We start from the raw sequence: 20433 nt of genomic DNA, 5'->3' as shown, positions 1-20433 counted from the left end.
CGCAAGATTTTTTAAAGTTGAGTTTGATCGCAACTATTTCTGCAACGGGCCCCAAGTTCCATTTGATTTTGGACATGTTGGAGTTGCGCTCATTAGGTACAATGTAATGGGGCGGGTCATATGGTAGATTTTCAGAACAGAGAGAGAGAGAGAGGGGGGGGGTGGTTGTTATTTTTGTTCAAAGGTCGCTCATAACCTTTTTACAACAGATTAATTTGGCCCCCGGGATGAGGGGTGTGGCTTGCCAAAGGGGAATACCTTTTATAGGTATAATATTCCCTGTAACTGTAACTTTCAAGAAGAGGGGACAACACGAGAAAAAAAAAAGAACAAAATAAAGAAAGAAAGAAAGAAAGGAAATAAAAGAAAGTAATGTGACAAGAGTTAAAATGTTAACTGTAATTATTATCACCATGATGAATTTACCTTGTACACTGCAAAAACTCTGGTTTTGATTTAACACTCGCCCGGAATCTATACATGTCCACACCTGAGAAGTGTTTAAAAACACCAGTTTCCTTTTGGTCTAACGCCAGATAGATGTTTATACAGCATCAATTAGTATTAAAAACAGCATTGGTTTGATTTCAAACTGGTGATGTTTCAATACTTCTCTGGTGTGGACATATATAGATTCCAGCCTCGTGTTAAATCAACACCGGAGTTTTGCAGTCTACTACATTTAACATGGGGCCCCCGGATATCTATTATAGGTTGAATACTCCCGGTAACTTTCAAGAAGAGGGGGCAACATGAGAAAAAAAGCCGAAAAAATAAAGAAAGAAAAGGAAAAATGAAGGTAATGTGAGAAGAGTAAAAATGTTTATAAAAAAAGAGAGTATTAAGTCGTGTAACTATAGTTATCATTATTATTAATTGAAAGAACGATCTTTAGGTCTTCTTGTCCAATACCTTCTATTCGTACACACTGGCTCTACCTCTGTTATTACCCAAAACTCAAAGGCCCGAATTCACAAAGGTGGTTTTGAAAACCCACGGTTGAGTCCATGGTTTATGCAGATTTCCTGTATAAATTAAGGCCACCGCACACCTTACGACCCGACTGGTCGCCGACTGGCTTGCGACTGAGTGAGGGGAGATGAGTCGGAAGGCAGTCATAAGCCTCGGCACCGCACAGCTTGCGATCCGATCTGCGACTCACGCATGCGCTTTTTTATTTTGGCATAGCATCTGAGAAATTGCGCTTACTACTGCGTATGCGCGTTGTTTATCATAATACGCGTTATGCAACTCTGATGTCTGATTGGCTGGAGGTTGGATTGAGCTTGCGATCCAGTCATAAGGATTCAACATGTCAAATCCTTCCGATTTTCCTTGCGACTTGTCTCTGACCGGTCTGCGACGCTCAAGCTAGTCCAGATTGGACCTTGTTGTTTGGAAGTGCCATTTCCCAAAAGCTAACATAGAGGGCACATGTCTCCCAATCTCTAATCAGCACCAATCTACTCATCTTGATTCCCCAACAAGGGGAGTTGGGGAGTCAAGATGAGTAGATTAGTGCTGATTAGAGATTGGGAGACATGTGCCCTCTATGTTAGCTTTTGGGAAAGGGCACTTCCAAACGACAAGGTCCAATCTGGACTACGCTCAAGCTGACAAGAGCTGTGACGTCACATCTCCCCTCACCCAGTCGCAAGCCAGTCGGCGACCGGTCGGGTCGTAAGGTGTGCGGTGGCCTTTACGCGTATATTAAAAAAAGTCCAATGCTGATACGCGCTTTTGGCACAGTGCTCCAAATTGACACCTGTTGCCGCGGTTATCCTCGCTATTTTATGAATGAGTCTACTAGTACTATTCAAACGGTGGACTCATGAATAAAATAGCGTATCTAACCATGGTAACAGGCGTCAATTTGGCGCACTGAGACAAAAGTGCGCTTCAGCATTGGACTATTGTTTATGCACGCGCCCGATACGCGCTAAATTAAGCGTAATTTATCCAGGAAATCTGCATAAAACATGGATTCACCGAGGGTTTTCAAAACCACAGCGCTCTATATAATATCTGGGGGGTGTTTCATGAAAGTTGTCAGCACTGACTAAATTGTCAGTGCTGACAATTTCAGTGAAATCCTTGGTTTTGATTGGCTGTAAGGCACTTGCCTCTGACTGTTACTATGGTAACTGTCGGAGAAAGCCAATTTGTCAGTGCTGACAACTTTCATGAAACGCTTTCATCATTACGATGATTATGACGATGATTATGATTATAATGTGATTCCTTACCAGACTATACTGACTGCGAAAGCTTGAATCGGGAGACCGGAGAATATGCTCATTACACTAATTACAATAATAGCCATAGGCCGATTACACCAGGTCCATGCAATCAATATTCTATTTCTATCCTGCTACCTTAAGAGGTTTTTGTCATGACGTATTGCTGTAGGTGATTTGTGATGGGTAGAAATAAATTCAAGGAATAAAAAGCCATTTTCAAAATGTTTTATTTCATTTATTTTATTAATCTATTTATTTTACTTTATTTATTCATTTATCTTTATTTAATATTCTTTTTTCTGGGTGGGGGGCAGGGCTTCGGTTCGCCGACATACTTTCCAAAAAAAAAATGTTTTGATGCATAGTAGGCATCACGCATTGTTCATAGCGACAAAGTCAGAAAGGGTTATTAGTTTTCGCTGATTAGGGTCGTACTCCCTTTACCCGATGTACGTCTCTCTAATTTTGCCTAACTTTACAGAGCATCTAAACCGTTAGATAACATTGAACCCTGCGGCACACAGTTACCCTACTTTGCAGTCCTGAATATAAAGATCGGAGAAAAACCTGCTGTATGTACTCATTAAACTAATTGCGGCTGAAGGGTGAATGTGTAGGCTGATTTCATCAGGCCTGCGTATTCAAAATTCTATTTCTATCACGTTCCCCGGAAAAGGTGTTAGGCATGTATTATATTTGAAAGGGGGTTAGATAACTAACCTACCATCATGCCCTATGGTGTACAGATTTGATTCCCCCCTTTTTCAATGGGGAAACCCCTTCTTTTACTGTCATTTTCGAGGGATTGTGCTACTATTCATGCCGAAAGGGCTATGTCATGAAAATGTATTTTTCTTTAGAGCTTATGTCATTTAAATAGGACGCAATTCTCTACTTTTCAGTGAACAAATTAGCTTTTTAAGTGTTTTTGACGCTCTAATTCAAGTGGCAAAGATGGCAAATGCAAACTTGATTTGGAAGACTTTACAAATTCGCATGATCACTGTGGAGTGATAATATTGCAGTCGAGTTAACAGGACTTTAATTAATAAATGGAAATCCTTGGTCCTTGGTCTAACGATAGTGACGGTATAACTTGATGAAAAATATAATAAGTTTGAGAGATCTTGCAAAATCACATAATATCATGAATATCATATTTCAATTTTGAGTAGATACCAATGTAGTCACAACTAAATAAAGGAAACACTGTCCTTGGTCTAATATAATAACAGACATGTAATAAACTACAAAATAGGTTTCATCGTAAAGCAGTGGTGCGATATACAGAAACGCATAACTTATTAACTCTTAACAATAATTGATATCATCATTATCGTCCTGTTTGTCATCATTGTATTCATCATAAGGATAATTATTTTCAGTTAAATTATCATCATCACTATCATCATGCTTAGACGCCATAATATTTATAGATCCTGTTCTTGATATTGCTAAAGCCGGTGTAATAATATCCAAGTCCTTTGGATGAGCAAAGAGACGTTATGATCATGATATCATATGCGCTGTACAAGAACTATTGTTATTTCAATATTATCATTATTATATATATTACTTGTATTTTTATTATAAATGCTTATTGGTTAAAACAAAATTAAGAAAAAAAAAACATCCCTTTCGACCCACGTAGATGTAAGAGGCTGCTATACAGGCACGCTTTTAAGGAGAGGACAGAGAACACATATTGCTCAAATATCCAATGGCACGCTTTCAAATCACCTTAAGTTTTCCTTTGTCTCACTTAATCATTGCCTAATTATTACGCTGGCGGTAGAATGGAAGTAGTAAACTTCACAGAAGCCGCATTCTAATAGGCTTAGTCATAGATTCAAGGAGAATTAGCAGGTATCCAACGGATACATTTGCTATTTAGAAAATTGATAGCTCTACCATTTTATAATGATGCAAGATTTTTCCCCCATTGGAAGACGATTCAACTGATATAGCTTTTTAATCCGTCTCCTGTTCTCGAATTTGTTTCTATTCGTGAGGTATGTCCAGAAATAGCTAAGATCACTTTTACTGCAAAACGGCCTGCGTGGGTTGATACGGATACTGAGACAGGTTTGCGTGGGAATACATCAATTTAGATTGTAATAGTATTGTATGTTTTGCATGTTTTCATTCCAGGTAAAATGATGTAAAGCTTTAATATTAAACCCATTTATTCCGCTCTGCTAATGAGTATATATATATATATATATATATGAGATCAAAAGTGTGGAGAGGGCCGTAGCAAGGTCAATTCTAGTCTTCATCAAGCCATATCAAGTCATACCAGTCTTCAGCAAGCAAACAATACAATATACTTACGGACCTTACGGTAACTATATATTCTATACTTCGTTACATATTACCTTACATAGATCATTGGTTGTTATTAATTGACTATTATTACTTATCTCCGTTATATATTGCATTGTAAATAGTAGGCCTTTTTTAACTTTATATATTGGTTTAGATCTCGATGAAGGGCACAATGTAAAAAAAAATAGTGCCAATTTAGCACTTACAGCGCAGTCACTATACAAGCACTGTAAATTTAACACTTCATTATTTTTTGTTTACAGTGCATGCGCCCGAAAGCTTGAGACTGGTATTGACCTTGCTACGGCCCTCTCCATACGCTTGATCTCAGATATGATTATGAAGGAGACCCGTACACGATATACATCGCCAATCGGATTGATCACACTGTTCTCAGAACTTTTTCAACAAGTTCCATTTTATCCGAGTAACAGTACTTCTCAGCCAATCAAAATCAAGGAAAGTTTGTCGGACGAAAATATTGAGGAAATGCTCCCCCAATTCCTACATACTCATCAATTATTTTGTCCCCCTTTAATTTCATTTTGGAATTTGTAGACGTTTTATTTGATTTCTAGACATACTTCGGTTAACCGTAAAGAAAACAAGACACTTTTACCTTTATGCTTTGAAAGGGGTGAACGTAGTAGTTCGTACCCGCCCACCTTTCTTTTATCAGACCTCTTATATTTTTCTTTTTTTTCTTCAAAGATTCGCCCTCTTAGCGTCGATGAAGATTTGAATTAAAAGTTATTTTGGGGGATGAAAATGCTCTCGAGGGTAAGTGTTCTATATTTCAAAGATAGAAAATAGCAAAATATTTTAGTTAAATTCATTGTGCAATTCTTACGATTGCCCTGGCGCACATCCGACATCCCCACAGGGCTAAACTCACGGACAAACACACGCACAGCACCAAGACTCGCGCACAGACACCCTCTCGTAATACTTCTGAACTCTGTGTCTATTTATAGTGTTCTACAAAGATGGTTTGTGGAGATAACGTCGAATATGCGTGGGGGAGGTAGCGGTTTTGACAAGTTGAGAGCTTTTGCTCAGCGAGGCATTTAGCCTCTTGAAAATGTCGTCATCATATGAATCCGAGACAGCAACAAGTAGTCTTTCTCAAATATTCAGTTTGACTCTTGACTTACTTAATACTGCATGATAATTCACTGCATTATCGTATGTTTGCCTAATGGATTTGTGTTCTAGCGTATGTTTATGTATTACTTTGATATTTTTTTCACAAACTAGTTTCTTCAAATAGGAAAGGTGTCTTTTGGCAAACTTCGCAAAGGAAAAGAAAAGTAATGAAACATTCAAAATGTTCATTTGAAGAAAATAAAAACGAAGTGCGCCAAAAAGGTAAATGAAAATTTTAACTTGTTGTAAATTTTGAAGCAAAAATTCACTCTCAGAATCAATGAAAATAGGCTCACAATTTATTGATCAGTTGCATCGCTTTATAGCAGACATTAAGATTCCACGTACATCTAAACTTATTTGACCTTCAAAAAATTTTAAGTAACCTCTTTTTTGATCTCGATTTTTTTTCTCAGTGCAGGTTGCTATTGGAGCTATGAATTGAAGAATAAATAAGATGCTCCGAAAATGTGACTCCTTTAAAGAAGGTATGATTACAATTTTTTTTCAAAAGGCTCTAAAAAGTTGACATTTTGTATGATAAATATCGCTAACGGGATCCCGTAATTTTATCAAATACATGTAGATTATTTTTAGAGTACGCGCGTTTAGACGCATGAAATGACAATCTTGGCGCCATTTTTTAGGCTAACGCCATCCTTTTGGGAGGGTTACCTTCCATACCACGCATTCTTTTCGAACAGCCCTGGATGTACATTTCACCTGGGGGATTAATTCATTACGGCTCAATAGAAACTCGAGCACAACATTGGGTCCTGTCTTTACGTCATATGCTGCAACTCGTGTGCGTGATGTTTTACTCCAGATCGACTCGGGGGAAATTTAAAGGAGAGGTGAAGAAGGGTAGGGGGGGGGGGGCTGAAGACTCGATCAAAATCGAGGGAAGTAGGTGATTCATCATTCTTGAACGACATTCATCAAAACAAGCTCAGCGTCAACTGCTACCTCTGAAGTTTTAAATCGAACCAGATATGCAATTTTCTCATGGTAAATTTACAATTTTGTTTTTAATTTCATAAATGATTAGGCCACGTTAACAAAATTTGATCCAATGAAAAATCTATTAGTTACAAGCCTCATCTCAACACAATTTTGAGTTTTTATTTCGCAACACGATACACTGATGGGCATATTATTGTTATTTACCTTTGCCTTGAAAATTGGTAGATCCAGGATTTTTGTAATCGAGGTCAAAAACTTGTAATCTTTTCTTCAAAGGCGTTCTTATGAGTAAAAGAAATAAATAATAGACCCAAGAGGATAAAAAAATCCTTGATAGCACTGATGAGGTGTTACCTCGAGCTAAAGCCGGGGTAATATTGCGCTTTGTCTCCTCTGAAAAAAGCGCTATATAAACCAGCTACTGTTATTATTACTATCATATTAAGTATCATTATATTATCATTATGAAGATTACATCACTCCTGTTGATGTTAAAGCCATTTTAACCCTTGCTCAATAGCACCCCCTCCTCCCCCCAAAAAGATACTATACTCCACGATCTGCCCACATTTATATGTAGGTCCATGGTGAAAATAATGTTTAAAACGAATGTCATTAACACCATGATATATATTAGTGGTGTCTGTAGGAAAATACGGAAAGCAGAGTTTTTACAATTTTGGACCCCTTTGGCTTTTTTCTTCTTCTTACCCTTCTTGTTTCTTTCTCCATCTTTTTTTAATTTTTATGTTGCACCTAAAGTTGTCGTCCGGTCACACCCCCCCCCCCCCATTGCCCCCTCCCCTACTACGCCTCTGACTATATATACAGTTTTACAGCGACGGAAAGTCCGGCTATTATCATCATTAATCATATGACATTAATACTTCTATATGCCCTTTGGCCAATGGTAATTTTTAATGTCTTGATATATTACAATACAATAAAAGCTACTAATATATCTGACATTTAAATGTCATGTTTTGAGTGTCCATTTGTTTTCGCATTTGAAGATAAATGTGGCAATTGGGATTTTTGGGTGAAACTTTCTATAAATGTTTACCCAGAAATGATTGAAGAGTGGAAAAACATAGGATAAACGAATTCTGTAAGAAAAAGAGTAGAATTGAAGTTCAATATATGAATTCCAAGTTATTATGCAAATCGGAAGCAAGAAGGGAGTGAAAATTTTCATTCGCACATTTACTAGAAAAAAGGACAAATTTTGATGGACGGAAAATAATGTTTGTTGTGTGTGATGCGCTGGGAAATGGGATCTGAGTTAATTGTATTTGCTTTAATTGCTTTATTTCCTTAACTTGATACTTCCTTTTTTCGGGGGCGGGGGAGAGGGAAATTCATGATCAATTTCACTATGGCCAGCTTGATGTACACTGTTAGAAAATGTATCCTTTAAATAAAAGAAGTTCATGCAGCAGAGTCTCGATAACACCTGTAATTTTACCAGATTGCGTAATCTAACTTTATATCATGTAAACTTACAGGAAATTCGTATTTTGTGTATGGAACCTTACAAATTTCCTTAAATGAAACACCCTTTTACCCTTTTTTAGACAGACCTGTTCTGTTGAATTGCAGAAAAAATGACGTTTTATGAATTTACAGAATGATTCTGTTATTGCTTTCTGCAAAATCTTTCTTTTTGTAAAGTGTTTTTTTTTTAAAGTGTACATTTTGTTCTAAAAATGACAAAATGTGTAAATACATATTTCTTTTAATAATCTCACTTATTGTCCACAATTTTTTTATCCTTGAATGTTCTTGTTAATCTGTAAATTAATCAATTTGTGTGTGTATGAGAGTGTAGGGGAGGATGATTGGAGGTCTTTTCTTACCATTTCGATCAAGGTAGGTATGAACAAATAAGAGCTGATTCATGATTTATCATACGTGGCCCACTTTTTCCCCAAAAATACAAGCCCATTCTTTCCCCAAATAATAAAAAAGGTAAATGAATATGTTCTAAAAATAACATTTAATAAGATGCAAATTGAAAGATATTAATGGATTAAACAAAGAATTAAACAGATGTTTAAATAAATAACATTAGAAATGTTAACAAAAAAGCTTGTCAACGTGGGTTTAATTTTTCTGTTAAAACAATCATTTCATCCGCAGCCCCCCCCCCCCAACATAAAAAGGGGGGGGGGGGTAAGATCAGCTCCATCCCTGCCTGGATCAGCGTCTGTTAGGAAAACACTAAATTTGTTAAAACATGAATTCTCGATTCATTACCGTAAAATTTGCGATCTCCCCCCCCCTCCCCCGTGGGATAGCGCGACAATCCCGAGCGGATCTATTTTCTATAATGTCTGGCAAAACACGGTGTATATTTCATTTATAATAAAAGTCAAAGGTAAACGAACAGATCCTTGCCTTCGAGCGCCAATTTACCTGTTGTGAAACCATTCTTTCTTGTTTCTTTTACAGGTTGTTATGATCTAATATGTTATTGGCATTTGCAGGTATAACAACGATTGAGCACACGTCTGAAACGAATTTTGTTCCAGTTTAGAGTTCGCTATCATCTAAAAAACGAAAAACAAGAAAACAAAACCAAAAGGAACGTAAAATTTTGAAACGTAAAATAGTTATTATCTTAGGAGGAGGGAGGTAGCAGAACATCCGTTTTTTTTTTTTTTGGGGGGGGAGCTGTCTTGTAGGGAGTGTGGTCTTATCTTAATTTTTCCGGTAAGGTTTCTGTTATGTATTGTCATAGAAATTTTGTACATGTATAATGAATAATAATTTTCACAATCAAATTAATCGTTACCTGAATATACATTTCTTTTTGCTATCACAATTTGCCTCCTTACTGACATACAAATATTCCTACCCAGTAAAACACAATATTGCTTAAACATTTTTGAGACCGATGTCTCGAGATGTATTTTCAAAAGGTTAATAGTGTCTTTTGCCAGAATGCCAGGCAATATTTAGCCACTAAGGGTCGGGAGAACATCCAGAGAAGTTGTCATTTAATGGCCTTCAAATTGTAATTGTTGTATGGATGCACTTTCCAGTCTCACGTTGATTTCCTATATCCAACTGTTTAAAATATTTTCAATATGTGACAAACATATGAAGCCATGTGGAAGCGTTGTTGTGGTTCCGACATCCACCTTGTAATCAGAGGGTCACGTGTTTGAATCGCACTGCAACCATTATTAACATGATTTCAGAATTGTATTCACAAGGTAAACGCTTGAACCAATTCACACTACATTGGATCGCACCAGACTTGTCATTTGCCAATACCTCTACAACATTTCATTGTCACATTTGCCAAGTTGGGTATTATGATTTGAGAGTCATTCATGCTCATGCCCGGTTGCACTCACAATATAGATGTATAGACCAATTTCACGGCCGGTTTATGTATTTGGCCCTCTATCGGCGACGCCATTGCTGCGGTGGGCAAGTGCGCTGACCGCGATTGGCTCTGTGTACAAATTCAATGAAAGATTACAGATAAGCTCTGATATTGTGTTATTAACTTCATCATAAATCAATAAAATAAAGCATGGACACCTGGGTAGACGATGTAAGACAATGGCCATATCTGACCGATGAAGGTATGATGAATTTTTGCACTTTGGCTACTTTTTCCCCTTAGTTTTGTCAGTAAAAGTGAGTTGATGATGACCAAGAATCGCTGTTGGTTTTCATCAGGGAGCTCACTTCTTGTTGCTAGTAAATTGTGTTAGAGTAGCGGGAGAGTGAACTAGACATAGAGTGAGAGAGAGAGGATGAGAGAGAGAGAGAGAGGATGAGGGAGAGGGGGGAGAGAGTATGTGTGAGAGGAGGGGGACAGTGAGAGGGGAGAGGGGAATAGTGAGAAAGGGGGGGGGGTAGTGAGAGAGAGAGGGGGGGGGGGGGCTAGCGAGAGAGTGTGTGAGAGAGGGAGAGAGAGGGATAGTGTAATACAGAGAAGGGGATAGTGAGAGGGAGGGGGAGAGAGAGAGGGATAGTGTGAGATAGAGAGGGAGAGAGAGGGACTGATATTTCCATCTAAGCATGATCAAATAAATCCCCCCTCCCCCCACAAAAAACCACCACCACAACATTTTATGCAGGCCTATAAGTATCCAAAAGGAGGGGGCAAGGCAAGAGAATAAAACAGAGGAAGGAGAAAGGAGGAAGGGGAAGAGAGGGCCAGGGCCCTGTTTCTACGGCCTGGAAACCTATGCAGGGAGTACGGCTTCACACACAAACAGGCTTCATGAGTCCAAGGCGAGTGAATTTCACATTCACTTTGCTTCCAATCCTGAAGCTTTCTCCAATTGTTGTGGCAATTGAACACAGCACAGCTGCGACCTGAACTTCTCCGATTAATGCTCATTGTGAATCTTACAAGAAATCTACTCAATTGGTCCAAAATAAAAAAAAATCGAACGAATGTACCAAATACCCTATTGACTTGTGTACTATAAAAGTTGATTCGCCCACCGCAGCATGGCGGCCAGTCTGCTGCCCTCTCACGTTGTGAAATTGGTCTATACAAACATCTACAATGCATTTGATACTGGAAGCTATACACCTCTTTCCACACACAGAGACAAAATAAAGGTATTTTGAACGACCATTTGTCCCAATTACATGAACATTTGGCTTTTTGGCAAATGAACTTCCTTTGTTTTGGGCATTTTGCTCTGAATGGTTGAATGGTGGTGAACTTTTATATCTTATATATATATATATATATATATATATATATATATATATATAAAGCAATGTACATGATGGAAAGATCTTAAATCATGTACTAGTACCATAACGTCAACTCACTTTGTGTTAAATGTGTAATTCATCGTGTAAATAAGACAATGAGGAATTTTCTCAATCATATTGCAGACGCTTTCTATGACGTCAAGAATTTATTGTCAAAAGCCCTTCAGTGACAATATACAACCCTTGTCAAACATTGGTGAATGAAAAGAGCTGTGGCGTTCTCGACTCTGGACAAACGACATATTTGCGATTTTTTGGTCCGGTCCGAATCTTCTGCCGATCTGCTGTCCGGCCTTTCCCGGCCGCGATTATTTTTCCCAATCGTGGGCGTTCGCGTTGCCATGAACATGATGAATGAATCAGCACCCTCAAATACAGGCCTTAGGCTTAGATCTATATCTAGATCCAATTCTTAAACACTTATCAAATTACCATTAATGACGAGACAAAAGGCTAGGCATGGCTATGGCTAGCCTAGGCTAGGCATAACTTTATCTCAAATCTGGACCTATCTGAATGTCTGCGCCGAATAATGCCATGGTTAAATTAGAACTGGTTAATTCCGAACTTTATGTGTACTTATGTTAAACAATGAGATAAAGTTATGCCTATGAAGTTTTCGGTGGTTTTTTTTGGACTGATTTTCTTTATCTGTTCAAATCACTTTTTCAGCCATCAAATAATTCTGTAGTTTTGAGAGAAAGAAAACATAACATATAGCATCTACCTAATACTATGAAATATCGTGATATACGCCTTTTTAAAATCATAATTATGGTTAACCATACTTACCTTTTCAGTCGTAAACTACCACACTAATATTTTCGTCCTGCATTAGTTTAGTACCTGCTTACCTGTTTCCATTTTGACACAACGGACATTGCAGAATATATTCCCATTTAGATCCGGACTCATTTAGCTTTATAATCTATACCATTAAACTTTTAGAATGTAGAATATTGTGGTGAATCGGACATGGCCGACTGATAATGGTTTTTGTTATTTATCTTAGTGAACATTGATACTATTATGAAATGTCAAGTTCTAAAAATGGAATATCAAAGATTCTTAACACCCACGAGGATATAAAATATCCAATGCAGTGAATAAATCATATACGAGTGTGACAGCTCCATTCACCTGCAGTACATTTCAGGACTGATTCACCTGCCTCCAGTATATTGTCAAGTATAGTCATTTATACAGATATATATATATATGCATCGATCGAAATGCACACCTGAAACATGAGCTCAAGTTACGTAACCTCAAGTTTGTTAACTTGAGGATTACATTTCCATCGCTGCATACATTTCTTTAACTGGCGAATAATTTTGATATTCTTATATTTTTAAGCATTTTAAAATTTGGCTTATACTATTGATTGTTTTCCCAACCTCTATTCATTAATAATAAAAAATTTAACCGAACAATATTTTTCTACATTTTCTCCGGAGGAGTATAAAGAGAGTGCCAAACACGTGGTTGTAAAACACCTGCATGATTTCAAGGCCCCGTCTTACAATGGGTTGTGATTGATCTGATCAATCACAACTATGGAAAACCAACAATATCAATATCTAAAATGCATGAAAATATTTCCTAGATATGATGTATATTCATACATTCAGTGTTTAATTGAAAATTCAGTGTGCTTCTTTTTGTTTACAAAGGACATTGTGCAAAACTTTTTGTAGAAAAAGACATTGCGATATTCATGGAATTCCAAAGAGTTGAGATTGATTGGATCAATCTTACCTCTTTGTGATACGGGACCTAGATCTTTATATACTTTATGTGTCCTTGTGTTAACATTGTCTAATCACCAGCTGCCATCTGCCCTTGCCACTGAATAACCTTTCAAACACTAATGCAGCAACCTACTTGTATATTAATATTTCAAATCAGATAAATCGACGCAAGCTCTCTACAAAGGGGCTTATGTCGAAAGGGTGGGTGCTGTCGCGTTAGGGTGCGTCAACGCGAACGCGAAGATTCGTCCAAAGCCCCCCCAGTTTGGCCGAAAGGGTGCGTTGGGAGCGTTAGGGCGCGTCAGTGTCGACAACGCCCCCAAATGGCACAACCGGGGGGGCTTTTCCCGAACCTTCGCGTTCAGTACATTTTTATTTTACAAATCGTCTTGAACGAGGTTCGCTGACTAATTAGGCCACGCCCACTCCCAAAGTTTTGATCAAAATATAAATGTAAAGTTTGTTCGATGTTTTCGCCGCGACGATTCGAAATGAAACGAAGAAATTAACAGAAGTGAAGGTCACCGGAGAGGTGAATGAGGATTTTACCGTAAGTAAAACCATTCAAAATGTCGTTCATATTATATGTAAGGTGATGAATAATTTGTGGTGCGTAATTATCAATTGAATTACAAGAAAAGATAATCTTCTGGCAGGAACCCTGTCGATACGATCGACAAACTTGACAGTACATAATCCAGTCTAGTCCCATACCCGTGTTTCTGTGTCTGCAGAACTAAGTATCTGACTGAGGTCCACACAACGACCCATCGCGACCCTGTCCATACACGTTTTTATGATCCACACAGGGCTGTAATTTTGCTAAGAGAAATCTTTATATTGTTTTACCTTTATGACATTCGGCATTATCGTGATATAGGGAACCACCGTTCACTTCATACATCAGCGCTTTATTCAGTCACACGCGCACGCACTACCCTATTTCCACCTCCATTCACTTTGTACACAAGTGCGCGTACACAAATCTACGAGTGGTTCCCAACACCAACCACGATTTGGCCTGACATTCTATATTAAAAATCATAATTTTTCTTTTCCTTTGGTTTTTGTATTAATTTTGTTGCTTGGTGTGGTCGGGGATATCCTCGATTACCAGCGTGTGCAATAGATGTACACAAATCCAATGTGGCCATCCCAATTCTGTGTTACAGTCATTGGAATTGGACAGGAGCTAAATCACATATTGATAGTGTGAGTGATAAATTGGATATTCTCAACTTATTTAGCATATAGGCTTAGCGAACACAAGTCAAACGAAATGGAGGCACTCGACAGCAGGCGAGGATTCAGGGGGGAGTTATGTGGCAGAGGTGCGTTCACACCCAATCAAAATCTAGATATTATAAGTTTTAAATGGTGCACCCGTGGCAGTAGACCAAAAGCTTCGGTCCCTGTTTTGCTGGTTGTTCAGCTGAACTCCGTTGGCTTCACTCACCAAATACAGAGACCGAAGTTCTAGCGCGATCTGTACAGGGGACTCAATGGCCATATGTTTACGTACTTAAGATCGGATAAAAAGGGGAAGTGAATTTGCGCGACAGCCGAGGTAAGTCACTGTTTTGTTCCTTTTAACTTCAATTTTCTCCGTTTTGGGGAATTATTGCCAAGAGGGAATATAAATTTGCATTTTGGTCGCGTTAATTTTCAAAATTGTTATTCATTAAAGACAAAATTGAAGAGCCCCGACGGGGGGATTTTGCATTGTAAGTCCCCTAATGGTGGCTGCACAATAGCAAGCCGTCTGTGTATGAGAAATAAAAAAAAATGTTTAAAAACTCCTCGAAACAGACAGCTGCCAGCTGTCTAGCTATCGTGCAGCCACCATTATGGGACTTACAATGCGAAATCCCCCAGTCGGGGCTCTTCAATTTTTCAATTTTATTTTTCATTTTTATCGTACCACATAAAGTTAGAGTCTAGATCTAGTCAAACCTAACCTTAAATAGCACGTAAAGGTACTTAAAGGTCCATTCATTAAAACAAAAATAAAGGGGTATATGCAATGGATCTCATCAAGCCCAAGTATTTTTTTTGCCTTTGAATCTCATAATAAAGTACTATTGAACAAAGTCCAGTAAATTAAACCAGCAAGGTATCCATGTGCTATTGGGTTAGAAAAAACTTTTATTTTAATTCAAAAATATATTAATGACAAAAATGTTTTATTATTTGTATGATTAATATGTTAATGACTGTCTTGCTTATAATCAAGTGGAAATTATATGAATTAACAAGAATTAATTGTTGACCGATTGTTGGTCGATTCTAGAAATTTCAGGATAATACAACAAGAAAGAAAAATGATTGGTATATTTGACTCATTCCCCTTTATAAAATGTCAACAATATTCATAGAAAGTGCAATATTTTTCAATGATCACTGTGTCAATCTACATATTTCTTTGTTATATCAATGTAATATTAATGTTCTAATTTCAGACTGGAACTAGAGAGCTTGGCTCTGACTGGTCTACTACAGCAAGGAATGTGCCAGGGGCCAATCTGATGAACATGTGGCAGAAGATTTGGCAATGGGTGAAGAAACACTGAGATTGAAATGCAACCACAGGTAACATGTAGACTAGTAAAATGCTATAATGATGACAAAAAATGAAGGATATTGTTTAGGTTGCAGAATGTTAAATCATTAAAACCCACATCAATGATAATGAAATCGCACTACCAGATTTTAAAGTCAGTTTGTAATGTAGACATTACATAGACATGAAAGACCATGACCATGCAAAAAATCATCCAGATGGTCATTTTTGTACATGGTTTTGGAAAACAGTGCGGGAGCTGAAAAACATAAAAATTACCATTTGGTCATGATTTTTTGCATGGTCGCTCACTTTAAAAACTCTACAGTTAACATGCGACCCCAGCCCCCCCCTTCTGTTTGCGTAGCCCCTACTCACACCCCTCAATCCATTTTTCACTACTTGCTCATGTGTATGTACATACAAGCTACATTACGAGGAATAATTTCTCTAAGTTTCTCAGCCAGAGCATATGTCATTTACTATTTTTATTTTTGATTAACATAATAAAAGCTTGAACCCTTTGTTTACCCCTTCTATATGAATTCTGGTAATCAAAAGATGTTTTATTTCCTGTTTTTAGACATGTACATATACATGTGAGAAGAAATACAAGATTGTGGCAAATATTTTAATTAGTTCAATACTCTTTTTTCCTTCAGGTGGAGGCTTCACCCAAACTTTTCAGACGGATGCGAGATACAAAGTTACCCAAGTATAAATGGTTGAAGGTATTGGAGAGCCAGACAAGAAGGCAGGAAATGTGATGTCACTTGTAAGTTAAAACACTCTTAAGTATGACTGCCTCACTTTGGCGAAGAAAGTAGTCACATTAAAAAAAAAATAAATTGCCAGTACTGTTCTCTTCTTTATTTGGTCTTCTAGCAGTCAATATTTGAAAACAGTGACATCTATAAGTCTATAAGATAATAAGTGCTTAGATGCTTAAATGATTAATGATGATATTTCTTGGACAGTTGTAAAACATCCAATATCAATCAATGCTAGATGCTGTGACTTGCTTTCTATTGCCAAAGTAGTAAATGAATGTTCCATTGTTCTACATTCCTATCAGACCCCCCACACACCATCACCCTCTGCTTTGTCAGCTAGGAACACTGCAAAATTACCCAAAAAAGAACACAATTTTTTTTATATCTCTTGTAGGCATGTATAAATCAGATAAATTTAATGACTACAAAAGCAGTCATTAAACCTCACTTATTCAAATGATCTTGGTAGGGGGGGGGGGGGGTGGCTCAGGATCTTGCCTGTAGATTGTGCACTCACTTCAGAAATCAGGTTGGTTCTGAATCACGAAATAAAAAACAAATGTGATAATTTTGGATTTTGACTCCCTTTATTTTGTCATTAAAGTCATTAAAATCAATTATGTATACATGTACATTTTAATTTTTTCTTATGCATTTTTTTTTGGTTGTTTAACCCTAAGAAGACGGGGGGGGGGGGGGGGGCTCGACATTTTTCGCGATAAATCAGCTGCTCAAAGTTTTTTTAATGTGTCGCTCGCTGACTTTTTACTTTCAAGACTCTCGCGCAACTTTTGAGACCAAAATTGTGACCCCCAGGTACGCGTTTCCGAAATTACGCAACATTTCGTAAGTGCATGCAGACCCATAATTGCTCAAAAACATGAATTTGTGTACAAATCCAATGCAAGTAGTGTTTTTAGCCAAAATTCATAAAATGTATCATTATTTTTCCTTTTACTGCTTAAAATCATTTAATTTTATCTTGTCTATGGTAAAAATAAAGTCCCCGAAAATTTCCATTGAAAACACAATGAAAAGCAAAAAGTCATAAAACAAAGAAATACATAAGAAATTTAGAAAACAATAGAATACATAAGAAAATAAATGTGATGTGTACATTTTTGAAAAATAAATTTGATCAGATGCCTATCTAGAGTATGTGAAACAAAAATGAGCATTTTAGGGGCTTTATTTTATTAATAAGCCAGTTCGTAGTTCCTTTCTGCGCATGATCAAAAGATTCTATGCATGATCAGAAGAAGGTCATTTGTACTAAAGTGACATGGTGCTTTAAAATCTAATGAGATAAGCACCAACTTTGATGTCTTGATTATTCATATATTCTTTTGAATTGTCATTTTCATTTTCATCCACAAAAAACAACAATGCTTCCACGAACGACTGGTATTTCACAGTTTGCAAAGTACATTGTGCAACATGCTAAGATATGCATTCAAAGTAGGAATGCAACAAATGCCTTCATTACGTGTTCATTTGTGTGCTATTCTAGTCACCTGGTCTATTCAATTTCTTCATCCTGCTATGTAAGGCAAGATTACGTAATATCTTGCTTTGAAATCTGCCTATCATGATGAAAGAAATGAAAGGTCATTTGACCAAAATTGTCCACGAAGTAACTACGAACTGGTCTATTAGAGCAAACTTATGATTTTACGCATAAATTTTCATAATCAATGAGCAGTGAGATTTTTCGCAGAATTTTAACAGCGATAATTAAATTAGGAATAAATGACTTTGGTATCAATAATCATGGAAATTAATATCTTTATTAATAAAATATCACATGCTCTATAAATTAATTCCATTTCAGTTACTTCAATAAACATGAACAGCAGCAGGAGCAACAACAGCATCAGCAGCCGAAACCTCAACTGCAATAAGAGATGCAGCAACCGCACCGACAACATCAAGAGCAACAGCAAAAATACCTACATGTATTACAGCAGAAATGCAACAATCACATTGGCAACATCAACAGCAGCAGGAGCTCCAACAACCATGCAGGGAACATCGCGCGCAACATGAATAACTTCATGAAGAGATGCAACAACCACAGTGGTAAACATCAACAGCAGTAGCGACAACGACAGTAGAAACAAAGCCAATGTCAAGGATTAAGCAATCATACAGGAAACAACACAAGCGGCAACATCAATAAATGCATCAGGGGATGCAACAGCCATACTTGTAAACAGCAGCAGTAGCAGCGATGACAAGAGCAACCACACAGGCAACACCTTGAGCAACATCAGTAGCAATGCACCAGCAATGAAACAATCACACCAACAACACCAAGAGCAGCAGCAAAAAGAAAATAAATTCCAGCAACCATGATGACAACAGCAGCGGCAACACCAACAACACTAATGAATGTTGAAAAACTTGTACAAAAGTCAATGACACCACAGTTTTTTTTTAGAATTTATTGGACATTATTGATTAAAAAATGCACAATGATTTATTCTGGTTGAAGAAAATTATATGTGAAAAAATTGTGTACATTTGAAGATGTTTCCTGTGTATTGAATAATTTTTATGAAAATATAGTTTTATAGATGAAAATATGATTCTTGAAATGTCTACTTTTTATTTGTCATTGACTAAAGATAAATACATTTTGTTTGAATTTTCTTAATGAAATGAAAAAAAGGGAATTTATTCAAATGTTATCAATATTATCATCGTTCTTATCTGTATTATTATTATTATCACTATCATTATTACTATTATTATTATTATTATTGATATTATTATTATTATCATTATTATTCTTATCATTATTGTTATTATTATCGTCATTAAGTATTATTTTTCTCATTATTATTATAATTATCATTATCATTATTTTTTTATTATTATTATGATCAATAGGACTAGTAACATGTTAGTATTTGGATTAATTATTATAATTATTGTAATTAAAATCATTCCTTCATTTTTGTCTCACCTGCGAAGCAAAGTGAGACTATAGGCGCCGCTTTTCCGACGGCGACGGCAGCGTCAACATCAAATCTTAACCTGAGGTTAAGTTTTTGAAATGATGTCATAACTTAGAAAATATATGGACCTAGTTCATGAAACTTAGACATAAGGTTAATCAAGTATTACTGAACATCCTATTACAGTTTCATGTCACATGACCAAGGTCAAAGGTCATTAAGGGTCAATGAACTTAGACCATGTTGGAGGAATCAACATCGAAATCTTAACCTGAGGTTAAGTTTTTGAAATGTCATCATAACTTAGAAAATATATGGACCTAGTTCATGAAACTTGGACATAAGGTTAATCAAGTATCACTGAACATCCTGCATGAGTTTCACGTCACATGACCAAGGTCAAAGGTCATTTAGGGTCAATGAACTTTGGCCGAATTGGGTGTATCTGTTGAATTACCATCATAACTTTGAAAGTTTATGGATCTGATTCATGAAACTTGTACATAAGAGTAATCAAGTATCACTGAACATCCTGTTCGAGTTTCAGGTCACATGATCAAGGTCAAAGGTCATGTAAGGTCAATGAACTTTGGCCATGTTGGGGTTTTTTTTGTTGAATAACCATCATATCTCTGTAAGTTTATTGGTCTAGTTCATAAAAAGTGGACATAAGAGTAACCATGTATCACTGAACACCTTGTGCGAGTTAGAGTAGTATTCAAAGTCAGAACTGCTGCTATATTGAACCGCGTGATGCCGGTGAGACTGCCAGAGGCATTCCACTTGTTTTCTTTTATTCTTCTTCTTTTTCTTCTTCCTCTTCTTATTCCTCCTCTTCTTATCATTATTATTTTTATTATTATTATTATCATTAAGCATATTTTATAATTATTATAATTATTATAATTATTATTATTTTTATTTTTATGATCCATAGGAGAAGGAGCATGCTATTATTTA

At 36.8% G+C, this 20433-nt stretch overlaps 1 long non-coding RNA gene across 3 annotated transcripts; it reads left to right on the top strand.

Moving 5' to 3' along the window:
• Positions 1–13642: 13642 nt before the first annotated feature.
• On the top strand, positions 13643–18829 carry LOC121432104. 3 transcript variants are annotated; one of them, XR_005972179.1, is made up of 4 exons: positions 13643–13730; positions 15640–15769; positions 16403–16515; positions 18345–18829. It is a non-coding gene; the product is annotated as an uncharacterized LOC121432104 (long non-coding RNA). The 3 variants fall into 3 exon arrangements; XR_005972180.1 differs by lacking the exon at positions 13643–13730 and adding an exon at positions 14269–14392; XR_005972178.1 differs by lacking the exon at positions 13643–13730 and adding an exon at positions 14269–14511.
• The last annotated feature ends 1604 nt before the right edge of the window (positions 18830–20433 follow it).

Source organism: Lytechinus variegatus, chromosome 18 (assembly GCF_018143015.1).
Source record: "Lytechinus variegatus isolate NC3 chromosome 18, Lvar_3.0, whole genome shotgun sequence".
NCBI classification, from domain to species: Eukaryota; Metazoa; Echinodermata; class Echinoidea; order Temnopleuroida; family Toxopneustidae; genus Lytechinus; species Lytechinus variegatus.
This window is presented reverse-complemented; position numbering and strand designations above follow the sequence as displayed.